Here is a 16,677-nt window from a genome sequence, read left to right as displayed (position 1 = left end):
GCAAGGTGTGAGTTGGATAACAGCTTTTCCCAGATAGACAGCAGCTCTGCGTTTTTTTTTTCTTTTCCTGCACTGGCCAGGATAGGACTTGGACTTCATGTTTTTGAACAACAATAATAATAGTTCTAGCTTCTGGCATGAAAACTTTGTTTACTGCAATTCCCAGGGCTTACAGACCTCCAGTCAGAGTTCCACTTGGAAGACTTTGAGACAGCATCTGTGATTGCAGTTTGAGCTGGCCACACAGCAACAGCAGTAGGGAAGGCACCTGCTTACTGCTCAACCCTCCTCTGCCTCACAGAGCTTCAGCCCAGATTGGCAATGCTGGTGAAGGAAATCAGGACTGGGGAGAAACTTCTGCCCTAGTTGATGTTGGGAGCATGTGCAATTAGATGGCCCAGTTCAGATTTCCATCTCAAAACCAGCTCATTTAACATCTTTCCCAATTACCCTCCTCATTTTCCAGCTGACTATCATCAGACTGCCAAAATGTTTTTCCTTACTCTCTGCTTTTTTTTCTGTTCTTCCTGGCTCCTCTCTGCTCTCCTTCACTGCTTCCTACAAGATACTTGCAGTCTCCTACACTGCAAGTTACTGCTAGTTACTTAGCAATTCCTATATTCTAATACTGAGAGATGGTCTACCAAGAAGGCACATGGAAAAAATGTTGTATTTCATACTGCTGACAAGTGGAGAGCACACATTATGGAATATTCTCATTGATTTATTTGTGGGTAGTTTCTATGCAAGAGAGTGGAAGAGAGAGGCTAGGAACATTGGATCAATTTCTGTTTGGTTACTCATTGGAAAACTGGAAACAACTATGTAGTTCAGATGGCTTACTCTAGACTTAACACAAGTGCCAGTAAGAACATAATTTAGCCCACTGATTTTACTTTGCATCCCAGTGGACATGGGCAAAACACACAACATGTGAAAACCTGAAGATTATATAAAAATGCATTTTCTTCCTTCATGACTTCCATTCTCCTTCTTTTGGTCTTAGTTAGCGTAGTATGGTGAGGTTGCAATTGGACTTGATGATCTTTAATCTGAGCAATTCTATATTCTGTGATTCTATGTTATTGTCACCATATTGTCTAAGCACCTTGGTCACAGAAATGAAAAGCAATTGCAAAGCCATTAGTCAACTTGATGAAGTATTTTGCATTTCTCATTTTATTTATCATAGTGTTGTGTTGTCACCTTAGATTTTCCTTGTCTTGTCTATTTAGCTCCAGAATGGACTTCTGTATTTGGAAATTTTTCATAAGGAATCCATAATATGCAATAGTTATATCATGACTGAAAAAATTATTTTCTCTCTTTGTGAAAAAGATATCCACAAAATTGTAGCATAAGAAATGTTTGTAATAATCACTTGATCTCCACATTGACCTTGCTAATACCTTTCAGGGTGATATTTAACAACTGTTAATGAAAATAGTTTTACTTAAAGATCAATTGCATAACAGCTTTTGTAGCAAACTCAAACTGAAAAGTGGTCTAGGTCTATTATTAGCTCTCTCCAATTCTACTTGTGCCACTAAAGATGTTTCCAAAAACACTGTATGCCTGATCCAAGTAGCTTTGCTGCTTACAGATGGCATAAAATCACAGTGCACGTTCACATCACTACACTGCATATTGATGTGTGGCAGCACATGCTGTGGACCAGAACAATGAATACCTGCAACTGACAATGTGTTGACCCCAAAAAACAAGAAGGAGGGGAAAAAAGCCCATGCTTTCACAGGAGTAGAAAGAAGTTAAAAAATAAAAGAGAGCAGAAGCCCTCTCTGGATTTGGAGGTAACAAGACCTGCACCTTGCAGTGAAAATTTTGTGAGCCTTCTCCATTTAGTTTCATCTCAGTGGCATGCTAATGTGTTAGCTTTGCAGCATTAGTATGCTGTCAGAACATTGCAAAAATTATGTTCAGCAACAGATGCTAAGAAAGCTTATTGAAATATTACTAAATAAGGTATTGTGCATGTTCTACATGGGAAAAATAAGTAAATTCTCTGAGTAGCAACAATAAGGGAATCTCTTCAGTCTGTTAGATATTTGTCAAATGCTTATACTGCTTTATAGTGTTTTTCTTCCTTTCAATTTAATTCTCCAACTTTCAATCTCCACTTGATTATTTGGGGGGGAATAAAATCTTTTCTAATTTGCTATCGCTTTATTACAGTCTTAATTTGAAATTCATGTTGAGCAATTTAGAGGATTAATGACATATCAAGATTTCAGTATCTAGAAAAAAATAGCATCAAAAGACAAATAATTTGGAGCAAAATGATGCTAAAGTCTTAAAGTTAGTATCATTGCTCTGTATATTATTATATTTCATCTACGAAAATTATATTTTAGGATCACAAAACACTTTCTGCAGGTTGCCATTAGGTAACTCTGCCTGTCACAGTCTTTGGCGAGAAAGAGAATGCTGCACTCACTCCTGAATTTGGCAGGAACTGGATATGAGGACAGGACATGTCATGGTTCCCAAAGGACCATGAGGCTAACATCCAAAACTGGAATCTAAGAGAGATTTTTCCATAGCAGCATATTAACTGCTGGGGATAACTCAGTGGCAGTACATCCACATCGGCCTGGCTCACAGCCCACTGCTGGAGGGACTGTGCAATGCTCAGCCCCTTCCTCCCACACCATTTTCCTGCAGAAGACCTAAGGGACTTATCCAGCCCTCCCAGAATCCACATAGTACATAGGTGTCCAACCTTTTGGTTTGCCTGGGCAGCATACACAAACATTGCTCTGAAAGTAATGCCTCCTATGTTTCCATGGAACTACAGTTGATACAAAGAACACAACAATACTATTTGATAAAGCAAATTCTCAGTTACAAAACACTGTTTTTTAACAGTCACCACCATTATCTATGCATTTTCACCAGCAATAAATAAGAGCCTACACACCACGCTAGTAAAAGTCTGTTCCAGCAGAGGTGACCCACTGTCACCACTGCTGAAATGCACCACCACCACCTCACTGTGCTCACATCCACTGTTAGGTCTCCATACATGTTCACAAGTGTCAATCAGTGTCAAGGGGCAATTTTTTGGCATTTTTTTCCATTTGGAGGAATTCAGTGGCACACCTTTTCATCCACACTTCCATGTCAGGAGCTGTTTTGTCAGACTGTCCCTCTGCTGCCATCTGTTGCACGGTAGCAAAATGTAATGGAATATTGGTAGGAAGATTCAACCTCTATTGCCATACCACCGACATTCACTTCTGATTTTGTAGGCTACTGTAGTTACATAAGAGGTGTTACTTTCAGAAGAGCCCTCATAAAACGTATAATATAGTTAATGTACATAAGTAACCAAGCTTATTTTAATTTTTAATATTTTTAATTAAAACAAAGAAAGAGAGAAACAGAAACATAGAAGTAAAAGAATATGTGACCCTGTTTTTGTGAAACTAATGCATAGTTTGATGGCAGTGGCTGCAATTCTTAGTGAGTTCTCAAGGTGTGTGTTTGTATGGTAACTGTTGAGTCATGGCCTGAACCACTGATTGAGCACCTGGGGAAAGGACTGGGTCAGCCTTGGGAGCAGAGGTGAAGGCAATTCAGCTGTGTGACCAGAAGGGGTGGAGCCTGGCTGCACCTTTCTTAGACCTCATTTAAGGGCTTACTAGCACTGGGGAAGGTTCTCTGGTTGGAGATCCCTCTCCTGTGGAGTTTTTTCTGTGAGCCTAGATCTACAGAGGTGGGGCACTTTTCCTTTGAATCACTGTTCTGTCCATGCTAGTCCCTTTGCTGTTATACTCCTGTATCACCCTTCCACCATGTTAATCTTTCCCACTGTAGCAGTGTCGGAAACTGCTGATGAAATTTTGCTCTTCCTGTGCTTCATCCTTTATAATAATTGTTATATTAATATAACAATTATAATATATATATAATTATTATATAATAATTATAATAATAAATGTACATACTGCCAAAAAGCAAGGACATGAATCAGGCATGATTGTGAAGCAAGGAATGTTTTTTCTCTGCTAAGATGGGGCTTATAAAAGTAAAGAGATATGGTCAGATTTTTGAGTTGAATGTCTGTTAGCAACTCTGAAAATTTGTGAATTGGACATGCCTGTCCTAGCATATGAGCAAAACAGGGCTTGTGTCACTTGGGTGTACCATTGGACCCACTCCTCCAGTGCATGCAGAGCAGGCACATCACGATAGCAGACAACCTTCCCCATATGGCCACCCTTCAGCATAGAGTAATGCAACGCAGCCTATGAGGCCTAGGGTACCATAGCTGTTGCAGGACAAGAAAAAAAGCCATTAAGATACCTCCTTACATTTCCCATCCATGTGAAGGACTTCTGTATGCTTCTGAGGGTGTGTGCTGCTGACTGTCATCTGGCCGTGCTTCAGCTTCAGTGACAGTGGCGTGGGCCGAGTTCGAACTAAACCTTTGTATAATCTAATTTCCACACACCTTCTCTCTACTGCATTAGCTCTCCCCACAGGCTGCCAAGATTACATTATTTGCTTTTAAAAGTCTTGCATGGAAATCAGAAAGTCTCCAGTATCATCACTAAAATGTGCAATGGGGACAAGCAGAAAAGCTAAATTTATCATTGGAAGAACAAAACTGATGTTCTTGTGTAGTTGGAAATCATTTTGGCATGTAGTTATGGCACTTCAGTATCTTATTTTTGTTATTTTTTTTCTTCTGTTTTCCTCAAGGCCAATCACTAATCATTTGTTTTACTGAGTGTGTTTTGGTCTGACAGTTTTCAAGTCTCCTTCATTCACATTCTGATTCCTCAGCTTGCTAAAGGACAGCTTATAAAACTCAGTTTCAGATAAACCAAAAATCACATTTATGCCATAAATACCCTCTGTGATTATGGGAAGATGTACAGTCAGTCTCTTTTCATTGGCAGTGAAATAAGCATACAAAGCATGCTTGAATAGCATTTTTCATTGGAGCTGCATTGTTTTCTCAGGGATGTCATGCCAAATTTTCTTTCCTCAGTATTGTCCTTATATGAACCTGCAAATCTTTTCTTTCTAAATGATGAGATGTTCCAGATACACCTGTTAAATCCTTTGGCTCTCCTTTGGATATTCACATCTGCTACACACAATAAAGAATAAAAAGAAATACGTCATCTCATGATCATAGTAGTCACACAAACTGCTGTTGTGAGTCACTGGTAATTTACAGTGGATTCCCTGCCCTTTTCATTTATCTTCAGAAATGTCCTGGTTTGTGGTCTGGCAATATCAGGAGCTGCTATAATCAGATTAAATATTTCAGAGGTAAAATCGTCCAAAACCATCGGGCTTAATCCTGAGGTATGCAAAAGATGTTACCTTTGACAAAAGCTGCAAAGCCTTTTGGATAATTTGTAGTTTTAATTATGAATAAGCAACTGAAGCAGAGACTGAACCAAAGTTTCAGATTTCAACTTGAGATTTCAGATCAACTGGAAGGAGAGAAGCTGGACCACAGGTGTAAATCAAAGGCAGTTCCAGCCCCAGCCAGACTCATCTTTAACTCTGAAGGGGTTTGGAGAGCAGCAGTCAGGCTGTTTCTGTTTGCCATGAAATTTCCATAATGAATTACATGGAAAACACAACAACAAAAAAACAGTTCTTTCAGTAGTATTTTGTCCTTTGAGTAGCATTCAGTAATATTTCTTTCTGTATGTCTTAAATTTATTCATTCTCCATAGTCTTACTATAGCTGTCATATTGGCACAGCACCAGCTGGATCGTGCAGGAGAGACAAACCTTCCCTGCAAATATCTTTCAGGAGTCATTAGTATTTTTCTTCTCTCCATTTGTGCTTTATGAGTGTTAACTCCTCTGGCACCACTGCAAGGGAGCAAATCATTGCCCTTCATATGGGAGTAGAGGAATGAAGTGGATTATGTGATTTGCCTAAAGCTACAAAGAGAATCACCATCAGAACCAAAATGAGAATTAATGATTTACTTTAGTGCTTTGTCCTATAATCCAATTAGCAGAGAAACCTCCTTCCCCCTCATCTTCTGCTGTTTTCCTGCACCTGGGAATGGCACTTACTTCAACAATGCTTGTTATTTGAAACTGCATTTTGCTGGTAAAGTTGATTTCCCCTCAAGAGGATAAGTCCTACCAATATATTTTTACATCTAAGAGAAAAAATAAAATATACTTTTGAAAAAAAGCAATGTAACAATGCACTTTAACTAGTGTGAATCAGACATTTCATGATGTTTCAGCAACAAGCCGATGCAGGCAGCTGCATTCTTTATGCCATCTGGTGGTCAGAGACCATCAAATGCCAAGCTCAAAACAAGCATGCGACCCATGAGGGGCACCACTGCAAATTTAGCTTCTGCTCTGATGATGACTTCTGAGCTATTTATGTTTTCATTTCTTCTGCCTTTCCTGTTCCTTCTCTTTCACTTGCATGACTGCTGGGCTGCTAAAACTTTGGAAAGCTTCTGTAAAACGTGACCTGAAAGCAGGCTTAAGTACATGCATATTCTCAGGAGCATTCCCAACTTACAGAAATGCCATATTTCCATGGAATAAGGAACACACTTTCTTCACTGCTTGGAGAAGGAAACTGACAAAACAACCAAATAAATAAAGGTAGCTTCTATACACAGAAGATTAATCACTTGTGTTCCAGAGACAGTTGAAATGAGTGGGTTCCTTAGATAATGAAGACAACCAAAGTGACTTGCATTGCCTTCTTACTGTCATTAGAAATGAACAGACACAGAATTTTATTTTATTTTTTTCCTGCAGAATGAATTAATGACTTCCTGCTGCTATACCTTAATGCTGGGTAGGGCTGTGATGAGTTCTGCTCCCTGTCCTCATGCACTGACAGCTCCTCAGGGCTGAGGCCTTCCTGTGAGGACAAGCAACAGAATGGCAGGACCTCAGGAAATGGATCCATCTTTTTGGATTCACCTCTGGAAGAACACAGGGAGGGAAGAGAGAAGAGAGCCTTCTTTAATAATAAGCCCATTCTTTGAACAATGGGAAGAAACTATAAAGTTGAAGTAGCTGATAGATCAGCTCAGCAGCCAAATGCTATTGCCATAAAGCTGTGTTTGCAAGGCAGTTAAAGTATCTTTAAGCTGATACATTTCAATTGAGAATTGTTGAAATAATAGATATGATAATCCCTAATCCTAAAGAGTTTAAGATGTGAAGAGCATGTTAATTTTCCACAGTTTACATTACTATTACGTAAAATGTACATTACTGTCTCCTAAGATCAGCCAACTGAAGACAGCTTCACACCAGACTCGGTCAACGCTGTGTCATACCTTGTGCACATACTAACACATTTGGTAAAGATATAACAACTAACCAAGAAAAGCTTCCTTGTTTGGACTGGACAGCCTTTAAAGTCCTTCATTACACCCTGCAGCCCTAGCCCAAGTCAGTGCCAAGGCCTTGGTATGTGAGCAGCCTAAAGCAGTTCAACATATTGGGCAGAGGCTGTGGGTAGCTCTTTCAGTGGATGTCCTTGATCAGGTCCAGCTAAGGCTAACAGACTGTCCCTTGTGGCTTTGGCAGCAGGACAGGTTTCTGCTCCTATCTTCTGGACCCAGCTGGGCCAAGCCTAACTCACCTCAGTATTTCCCCCCATCCCTCACTCCTTCCCAGGCACAACAAACCCAAGCAAATGCGAAATCTGTCATTCCAGCTGCCTAGGTCAACCTGGTCCATTTTGTCTAAAACAGGCCAGAAGATGGACCCTGGTGAGTCCGAAAAGCCTGATGCTGTGCTAAGGAGGCCAGTGTGCACAGGGAGCTGGTAGCCTCTCCAGCTGTCACCTCCTGAGTAGTGTGATGTCATGTGTGCACCTTATTCAAGCTCAAGAGGGTCTGGTATGGCTCAGCCAGCAGAATTGTGAGGGTAATAACCTCCAGCAGCTTGGCTTGTAATCTTCTTCTGGGATGGCTCTCTACAAAATGAACATCTGTCCACAGCCTAAAGATATGTTTCAAAACTGATTTAATTAGACCAATGCAAGCACCCATCTGGATACTCTTAGTGCTTTGGCTCCCATTCACCTAGCAAACAACAGTGGATGAAAATTCTTATCACCTGCCCATGTTGCAAAGTGGCCAGAAGGAAATAAAGATGTATCAACCACTCCAGAATGGCATCCTTATGATTAAAAATTCTGGTGAATCCCAATGAGGTTATTTAAGAAGGTGCTGTCCACTGAGGTCTCCTGGGTACAGTGGCTACAAGCAGACGGACCATCTGACCAGGGCAACATGAAGATCCATGTCATAGCTGGAAAAGCTGATTTAGTGGACTCACTGAGTGTAGAAATGGTTTATACTGCATTATGCCCTGGTCAGTTACTTACCATGTGGGAATGCTTCCCTCCCTTACCCAGCTGACTCTTGTGTTCCCCTACTACTGGACCACAAAGTCCATTTTAATACACAGTCAGATGGGCTAAAGAGCCCATAGGAGAGGCTGATCCACAAAGAGAGCCCAAAGGAATGGCAGAAACAAACTGCAGACAGATAGTTACATATTAAATTGGTGCACACATTTCTGCTGCCAGTGCCTAACTTAGGCCGCATAAGAATAAATTGATTGATTCTAGTTCAATTAAGTTATCCACGAAGGATCTGGCATTTATTTACATTACTACATTATTTGAAGATAGACCAAGGAAGTTTATGTATAAATGTTAGGAAAGCGTATCATACAGATTAAATGAGAAAAAATCATTTTGACAACTGAGAGCACCATCATTTTTCAGAACCATTTGGAAGCTGAAGGTCTCTAACAGGTTTTTTCTAAACCTTTAATAAAAAAAACACCTCAGAATTTCAATTGCTTTCATTTCACCTCATGCTTACTACCCAATACTAAAATTCTTTTTAAGAAAAACAATTGGAATTTTAACTAGTTACAGATAGTAGAGATAAAAATGGTCCTTAGGAATCTGTATTTGAGGTAGGATTTGCAGGGAAAGTCCTGTTTATGTTTGCTAATGTTATCCAGACTGTCTATTTGTAAACAAGAGTCAAAGGTCTACAAGTTTTTGCCTGTGGTGAAAATAAATCAAAAGAATGAGGGAAGACTGTGAGCTTTAGAACCTCCTGTAGCTGGAGCTGCTTTATCTAATAACAGCATCTTTGACAGATGCACTTCAAAAAATATTCGTTGTCTTTATGAAAAAAACAGTTCTGGTAACTGGTCTCAATCTCTGGCTCTATTCTCTGGCTACCTCTGTTTAATAAAGGTGCACAAAACCCAGAAGCTATGCCCATTTGTTGCTTTGAAATGGCAGAGGCATCATTGCTTTGCACCTGCTGCGAGGAGCAGGTCTTGGCTGTCCATCCAGCTCCACTATTGGAGATTTTCACCTCCAGGCTCCCTTGGCTTCTGTGTGGCATTCACCAACAGGGCAAAACTAGGAAAGTTTGGAGAGAAAAGGAATATATTAAAAAAAAAAAAAAAAAAGAAAAGAAAAAAAAGAAAACTCTGATGAAACTCCAAAGCAGAACAATTTCTTTACTTAATGGGATTCTTGTTTTTGCCAAAACCACTACTTTTGCTAACACGCTGTGAGTCATTATTGCCCTCTCTGCAGTTGAGGGCCTCTGGAGAAGAACTTGTTTTGACTGTGATTACTTCTGCAAAAGTGGTACCACCTGCACAGAATCTCCATTTTCATGGTCTGCAAGACACGATTAGTCTGTAAAAGTCCACAAATGAGGAGAGGGCAGAGCCAGCACGTTGGGGCTTGGGGCTATACTGTGCACACTGTGGCTTTCCACCATATTCATCATCTGTAACTGTTGGCATGCTACATCCCTATTGCAGGCTGAAGAGAGATCTCAAAGAGAGAGAAAGGACTGTGATATCTAGGCTCATCACAGCATGAATATTCACTATAGCAAACAGTCTACTTTAGCTACATTTCTGGCAGGAAAGAGAGTTCCACATCTGAGATTTCCATGTAAAGACTTTTCTCTTTCAGCTTGGCCAGCTGTAGCATCACTCAGGGTGGACAAGGCTTTTCACTGACACAGGCAGTCAGCTCGTCAACACCTTTCTGCTGCTCTGTGGACCACTGCCCTTTTCTTTCTGTCCCATGAGGACACAGAGGCAATCTGGAGGGACATCCAAAGTCACGCCAATACAGCCCTCACAGCTGCTGCATGGTGATGCATCTCTCCTTCATTCTCACCTTCATCCTCAGTGTCTGGCTATTGGTGAGAAAATCTAGAGCATTCTATATCCCAATAGACTTGGGACAAAGGGAAAATGGGTTTTTCTACCATATGTCTTCTGGGAGCAGGACAGATTTTGATCTTTGCTCCTGATGCTCCAAGCATCAGGAGGAGAGCTGCTCAGCAAAGCTCAGGAGCCTGGCAAGGAGAGGGGACACAGGAGGAGGATGAGGAGGGCAACCCTGACAGGGATGGTGAATGTCATCACCCCATAACCATCCAGTGCTGTGTCTGTGAGGACGTGGTCATCAGTAACACCACTGCTTCCAGCAAGATACTTTCAAAAAGCAAAGCAAGGACTGGCATAATTTTACACTGTGTGGTTAAAACATTAAAATAAGCAAACTTCATTTTGAATAACGATATACATCTGTATTAAAAAACCATAATTATTTTGTTAGAAATATGCCAACAAAAGCAATATTTTACAGAGTATCCTCAGAACTATCCTTACCGCCATTTTAGGAAGCACATGACAGTTTACACAGCTTTAAGAGATTCAAACTGGTGTTGTTCTTTTCTATAAGGGCCATTTATGTCTCCTGGAAAACATTATATTTGGGTTTTATTACTTTTCTTAGATTTAAGTACTGCAGAATGCCAATCACTGCAGCAGTGACATCTGTCCTATGATGCACATCTTTGGCAGAGACAAGATAACAGTCTCTGTCTGCTGCATTTTTGCAGCTGCACTTCTGCATCTTTGCTAGATACAAGGAGTCTACACTGATCCAAGGACATGGTATGAAACAGTGAAGGTGCTAGACCTGCTAGACTTACACATCTTTCAAAATCTTGATTACTAATCTTAATACACCAGAGGAAAAGAGCAGATGATTCTGAAAATTCATCTGATCACATAATTGATACAATTCTTAATTGCAAATTCAAGTTATTCAACAAAAATGTTTGTGCCAGCCACAAGGAGTTTAAAGTTACTGCTTTTCTGAGAAAGATAACACATTAAAGAGCGGGCCTGTTACTGTCACTGCCCGTCACAATGCAAAAAATACAGGGATCCAATGAGATTATCATTTTAAAAGATCTGTGGAAGACAAAAAGCTTGAAAGGTGATAAATGTGTTCTGTATGTAATTAAACAAACAAATTTACTAATATGGAAAGCCAGAGTTTAAACTGGTTCCAGGTTTATGGATAAAGAGTCCAGCAAGGCTGACAGAAAGCAAAGATTCAGAAAATATCTCCAGTTCTTAGCTGCATACCAGAAGTAGGAAGACAGCCCCTGGGCAAGGATCACCATATGCTTCCCACATCCTCAGGAAGGAATGCAAGAGCCTGCTGAAGGGCTGCCAGGAAGCAAAGGCACTGGGCTAGAAGGGCTTTTGATCATATTTAGCAGAGTCATTCAGATGTAACATTAATCCCAAAAAAGAGACATCATGAAATGTCTGTTATGGATGACTTCATAATTGCCCCAAGAGAACAAACTGGGATAGCAATTAATTTTATGGAGAACAGCAGAGGCTTATGAACTTCTGCAGAGACCTACTTTCATGCATTAATAAAGCAAGTGGAATAAATAAAATTTTGGGATAGAAGATGCATCAATAAAACTGTCTCCAAATTGTGTTTCCACATTTTCCCACATAAGCTAATAAGTTCATAAATCTTTTTTTAAACTTCATAGTGTATGTGTACACACATATATACATATGTACATTTAAACTTTCCCAAAGAGTAAGGAAAACCAGAAGCCTCACAACACATCACAGCATCTCACAGAAAGAAAATGGAAATTCTAAGCAGGAAAGACATGATGTTTGAATACAAGAGACTTTTCAGCTGCAATTATCCTGTTCAAGATATAATGTGTATTTTAAGCCATAAACAAAATCACAAATACTAAAATAGCACTTTACGTAATACCCAATGAAGATATCTATCACAAAGATAAAAAGAACAAAGCAGTTTATTACATGCCAGCTTACTGCTGTTTATCAGCTAGAAACAAATCTAAGTAGATCAACTGAGGATATCAGAGAATAGATCTGCGTTAAAGAAAATTAACTCCATCAGTCAAAGTCAAATAGAAAAAAAAACTTTAGTAAATAGATTTGACATTAAATGCAACCACCATGCTTCAGAACCTTAAAGAAAAGCTAAGTGACAATCAGAACACCTTTGGCAGGCTGAGATCAGGCCAAATTTAAGTGAAAATGAGATGAAATTGGTTGCTTCTCTTCTACTTTCTGACCACCCAGAAATGCTGACTTATGTCCTGAGTAGACCCTGCAGAGGTCACTGTGCAGAGCCACACACATGCAAAGTCAAGGCAAAGCCCACTCTCAGCAGGCAAAGGATTCCCTTCCTACTATCAAGTGTCAAGCCAACTGGCAGCGGCACCTTCTTCATACTATTCCCTTGGAGGGCCAGGGAAACAAGCAGATAGGATGCATGACAAAAAGCAGGAAGGTTAATGCCACGGGAACTTAAGAGAAAGCACACCTTCAAGGCCATTTATAAGTATGAGGCACCTGTTTCAGTGGTGCTATGCCCAGATACGTGAGGCCTGAATTTTGTTCCCAGTGGCAAGCAGGGGTATGGCTGATGCTCTGATATGAAGTCAAAATTGACTGTCAGATCCTAGGCCTCATGCTAGAAGGATGTAGGAAGAAACTACAAGAATTATGCCTACTGCATCCATTTTAATCTCCCATGAGATAATTGATTTGAAATACAAAATGGTGGTCCCATCTACTTAGAAAAACCAGAATCTGAAAAGTGCTTTTGAAGTAACCAGATTTTACATCAGCAGAAAAATACTATTTCTATTACTATTTATGTTGTTATTTTACTGATGAAAAAATAGACGCACAAAGGAGTAAGTAATTGCCACAGAATAGATGTTCAGATGATGAAAGAATGTATCTCCTGAAAAAAATTCTGTGCTATGTTTTCTTTTTTCCTCTCTGTGAGACTGATGAAACACCTTTAATAATAAGGATTGGCATTTGATTTCAGTATGTACTGAATCAGGCTGACAAATGATCACATATGTCAAATTGATGTTACCATATCACAGTAAAACTTGCATTCTTCTAAGTGAATATATCAAACAAAACTTCCCTTCCCTTCCCTTCCCTTCCCTTCCCTTCCCTTCCCTTCCCTTCCCTTCCCTTCCCTTCCCTTCCCTTCCCTTCCCTTCCCTTTTTCTCTTTTCACTTTGCCCCATCTTTTCAGTATCTTATACACGTTAAACTCTTTTTAAAGATATATTGTAATTAGTATCTGTAGTAGGTTATAGTAAGTTGTCAGAACAGATTAATAGACTCATGCTTATACAACAGCATGAGTCTGTCCCTTCCAAGGTCTGGGTGCAATATAAAAACGTATAAATGAAACAATACTTTTTTTTTTCTTCATAAGATTTCTCTATAGAGATTTGGAGCTGTCTGCTTGAAATGCCCAAGTCAGAAATACAAAAGGAAAAAGATTAGGCAGTGTTAGAAATTCAATAAGCAAAAAGCTCTTGTAATAGATTTTGGCTTTTTCAATGTGTTCTAAAAACAATCCAAACATTTCTTCATGTCAAGGAGTTTGACATTACATCTTCACAACCCAGAGAAGCTTGTACATTTTAAAAACAGAATTTAGACTGAGATTCTGCAAATCCAAACATTCAACCACAGAAATGGTTCTCATCAGGAGGCTGAAAGAGAGCAAATCTTGAAGAGCAAGAGTTGGCCCTGCAGCTCAGTGAATGCCACAGCAGGGAGAGAGGAGTAGGAATCCAAATGGAATTAAATAGATCTTTGTAAGCCTCATGCTGAAAATTGTTATTTCCATATGTGTACAGTGGATGCAAGCTGCCAGATCAGGATCATAATGCTTTTTTTTCCTTCTTTCAATCAGTATCAACTCCTAGAGTCATGAGGGCATTAGTAGGATGGGTTGTTCCCACCCTGCCAAGGCGCAGGACCCCACTGCAGTCCAGCTGAACCTCACCCACGGGCTGATGTCTTAGCTTGGCCTCAGCCCATCCCACAGATGTTCCTAGTGCCCAGAGCTGGGGGTGCCACTGTCCTGCTCCCTGCTGGGTTTGTGGGATGGGCAAGATCCTGCTCTGCCGCCCCATAGGAGCCCGTGACATGCCCAGATTCAGGGAGCAGCCAGCTCTTGCCTGATGAATACACCTACACAAAATGTGGAGCTGCAGAAAATCAAGCCCATAAACTAGAAACACAGGAACTGTGCAGCTGCCTTCTGGGTATATAAGCTGGGTTGGCAGAGGGTCAGCTTGGTTGGAGCTGGCATTTCTGAGAGGCATGATGGGGGCCATGAAGCATTATTCTGTCTTCTACATAAACACAAGTCTTTCTTTCAGTGGATGACACTATAATATAGAATTTAAATTTTTTCTTATTTCAGTGCTCCAGACTGTTTGGAGCTGTCTTTCTAACATGCACGTCCTTTTGTCTCACAGACAGAGCTTAATTTCATTGGAAATCAAGTTGTTATTTACAGATTTGATTTAATCAGGCAGAAGTATAATTAAAAATGTGCTATTACCCAAAAGCAGACATTACATAAATTTCTATTTTTCACTCTTCCTGGCTCCTATCTCCGGAATCTGACATTAACCATAACAAACACAAAAATGGATAAAACAAGCCAAATTTCCCTTTCTCTATTCCAGTGTAAATGTAGGAGTAATGCTGTTGAAGTAATCAATTTGGGGTAGAATCACTCCATGAGACCAGGATTTTCTCTGAACAGCCACTAATTGTCAGGAAACTTTGCTGATCTTGAGGCCAGATTTTTATCTTGTGTGTTGATAAGTTCCATGTAAGAGCACTGGCGCGGATGGGACCTCTGGGGTGCACACTGTGGGACAGCCTGGAAATCCCAGAGCTTGGGGACACCTGCTGACATGGTCCTGTGTTTGAAGACGTAACTCAGCTTGTGGTGTGGCATTCTGAAAAGCATATAAGGCTTCAGTGCCCTGGTGCTGTTTTCAAAATGCATTAATTTCTCAGAAGGTTGAGCCTCATTTATTTACATTAAGTTTCAGCTTTTACATGCTTGAAAATGCATCTATCATTTCTGTAGAGACACGGTCTCCTGAGACCTACACCTTTGTGAGATTCAACTTCACAGCCATCACCTCTCCCTTAAGTTGCACTTAATGAAGTTCCATTTTGAGGTTCTCCCTGTGGTATTTCTGAGCATGACAACGAAACTTGATGTCTTTCTTGTAAAGAGTGGTCCAAAACTGAACAGAGTACTTGAGATGTGGCCTCGCCAGTGCTCAGTACAGAAGGATGATCACTTCCCTGCTCCTGCTGGCAACACTATTTCACATGCAAGCCAGGATGCCATTGGCCTTCCTGGCAATCTGGACACACTGCTAGGTCATGTTTTGCCGAGCGTCGACCAACATCCCACGGTCTATTTCTTCCATAGACACTCTGCCCTAAGCCTGTAGCATTGCCTGGGGTTGTTGTGGCCAAAGTGCAGGACTCGGCATTTGATTTTGTTGAACTTCATCTCATTGGCCTCAGCATGGAGATCCAGCCTGTCCAGATCCCTCTGCAGGATCTTCCTATCCCCAAGCAGATCATCAGTTCCTCCCAACTTGCTGTCATCTGCAAACTTACTGAGAATGAAATCAGTCCCCTCAACTAGGACATCTGTAAAGACAATGAACAGGACAGGCCCCAATACCGACCCCTGGAGAGCACCACTCGTGAGCAGTTGCCAGCTGGATTTAACTCCATTCACCATCACTCTCTGAGCTTGGACATCCAGCCAGTTCTTAACCCAGAAAGGAGTGTACCCATCCAAGCCATGGACTGCCAGCTTCTCTAGGAGAATACTGATGGAGACAGTGTCAAAGGCTTTGCTGAAGTCTAAGTAGACTATGTCAACAGCATTTCCCTCATCCACCAGGCATCCCTCATTCCCTCATCCACTCAATCATAGAAGGAGATCAGGTTGGTCAAGCAGGACCTGCCTTTCATGAACGCATGCTGGCTGGGCCTGATCCCCCAGTTGTCTTGTACATGCCAAGTGATCTCTCTCAAGATGATCTGTTCCATAACCTTATCTGGCACTGATGTCAGGCTGACAGGCCTGTAGTTCCCCAGATCTTGGATACACGAGTCACAGTTGCAGACCAAAAGCAACTGACTTAACTTCTCAGCTGTCAGTCAAGACAACTTCTATCAGATTTTATTTATCTCCTTGCATTTTCTGGTACACATCGAACCAGACCTCATGTGAAAATTCCCCCCAGGTGAGGCAGTCTATCTCACTGATAAATGCCTTTATCATATTCTAGGGCATTTTTAGTAAAAATGACCTTGTAAATAATAAGAATGGATGGATTTCAAGTGAGAGACTGAGGAATAAAATGAATCCCACTGCTTTGATATTTTGAAAATCAAACAAATTGATCT

General features: G+C 40.6%; 1 protein-coding gene across 3 annotated transcripts in view; it reads left to right on the top strand.

Moving 5' to 3' along the window:
• The window catches only part of C1QTNF7 (C1q and TNF related 7), a 63,373-nt gene that overhangs the window by 40,444 nt on the left and 6,252 nt on the right, over positions 1–16,677 (top strand). The window lies entirely within an intron of this gene.

Source organism: Phasianus colchicus, chromosome 4, assembly GCF_987193195.1.
Source record: "Phasianus colchicus chromosome 4, bPhaCol1.hap1.1, whole genome shotgun sequence".
Classification (NCBI taxonomy): Eukaryota; Metazoa; Chordata; class Aves; order Galliformes; family Phasianidae; genus Phasianus; species Phasianus colchicus.
The sequence above is the reverse complement of the archived record's forward strand: the minus strand, read 5'-3'. Positions and strand labels throughout refer to the sequence as shown.